The 1,466-nt window shown below is 49.2% G+C and overlaps 1 pseudogene; it reads left to right on the forward strand.

Annotated features, from left to right (window-relative positions):
- The first annotated feature begins 243 nt into the window (after positions 1–243).
- Positions 244–1,151, forward strand: LOC121463121 (annotated as a pseudogene).
- Positions 1,152–1,466: the final 315 nt, after the last annotated feature.

A 1,466-nucleotide genomic window follows, 5' to 3' on the forward strand; every position in this document is an offset into this window, starting at 1 on the left:
TCGCTCGCCATGCTCTCCACCCGCGTCCCACTCGCCACCATCACGCTGAAGCGACTCCACCTGTCCGAGAAGGAGAACACGCCCCCGAGTCTCAGCGGGACCCGCATCCTGGCGAGCAAGGCAGCGAGGAGAATCTTGCTGGACCTGGCGGAACCGGAAATTAAAGAATCTAAGCCCAGCGTTGAGGATGAGCCCTTACTGAGAGAAAATCCCCGCCGCTTCGTGGTCTTTCCCATCGAATACCATGATATCTGGCAGATGTACAAGAAAGCCGAGGCCTCCTTCTGGACGGCTGAGGAGGTCGACCTCTCCAAGGATAGTCAACACTGCGAAGCGCTGAAACCCGACGAGAGACATTTTATATCTCAGCTCCTGGCTTTCTTTGCGGCGAGTGATGGCATAGTCAATGAAAACCTGGTGGAGCGCTTTAGCCAAGAAGTTCAGGTTACAGAGGCCCGCTGTTTCTATGGCTTCCAAATTGCCATGGAAAACATACATTCTGAAATGTACAGTCTCCTCATCGACACTTACATTAAAGATTCCAAAGAGAGGGAATATCTCTTCAATGCTATTGAGACAATGCCTTGTGTGAAAAAGAAGGCCGACTGGGCCCTGCGTTGGATTGGGGACAAAGAAGCTACCTATGGAGAACGAGTTGTTGCCTTTGCTGCTGTGGAATGGATCTTCTTCTCTGGCTCTTTTGCGTCAATATTCTGGCTCAAGAAACGGGGACTGATGCCTGGCCTTACGTTTTCCAACGAGCTTATTAGCAGAGTTGAGGGTTTACACTGCGACTTTGCCTGCCTGATGTTCAGGCAACCTGGTACACAAGCCATCGGAGCAGAGTACAAGAAATCATCATCAACGCAGTGAGGATAGAGCAGGAGTTTCTCAAGGAGGCCTTGCCCATGAAGCTCATCGGGATGAACTGCTCCCTGATGAAGCAGTACATCGAATTCGTGGCGGACAGGCTTATGCTGGAGCTGGGATTCAGCAAGATTTTCAAAGTAGAAAATCCGTTTGACTTCATGGAAAATAGTTCACTAGAAGGAAAGACAAACTTCTTTGAGAAGCGCGTGGGCGAGTATCAGAGGATGGGGGTGATGTCAAATTCAGCAGAGAATTCTTTCACCTTGGATGCTGACTTCTGAGTAAACTGCCTGCTCTTTGCTGATTATTGTTCTCCCCTTGTCATAAAAAAATCAGCAAAAGCAATCAATTGGCTACACCATGAATTTGTTAACCGGTATCTAAGAACTGGGTAGCTACCTCAGTTGGCCCCTTTTTGCTAGTTGTGTCACTAGAGGAAGGATGTTAAAGGTACTCAGATTCTTAGGGGAGATTCTGCCCTTGGCTTCTGGGAGTAGTGTGTGATAGCCTTTGGCCCCAAGCACCAACAGACCCAGGCTCTATGAGAGGCGACCCTCCAGCAAACAGGATTCAGCATTTGTTGCCATAAGACTGTT

Source organism: Microtus oregoni, unplaced genomic scaffold (assembly GCF_018167655.1).
Source record: "Microtus oregoni isolate MIOR12 unplaced genomic scaffold, Mior012 000001F_ref0000356, whole genome shotgun sequence".
In the NCBI taxonomy this organism is placed as follows: Eukaryota; Metazoa; Chordata; class Mammalia; order Rodentia; family Cricetidae; genus Microtus; species Microtus oregoni.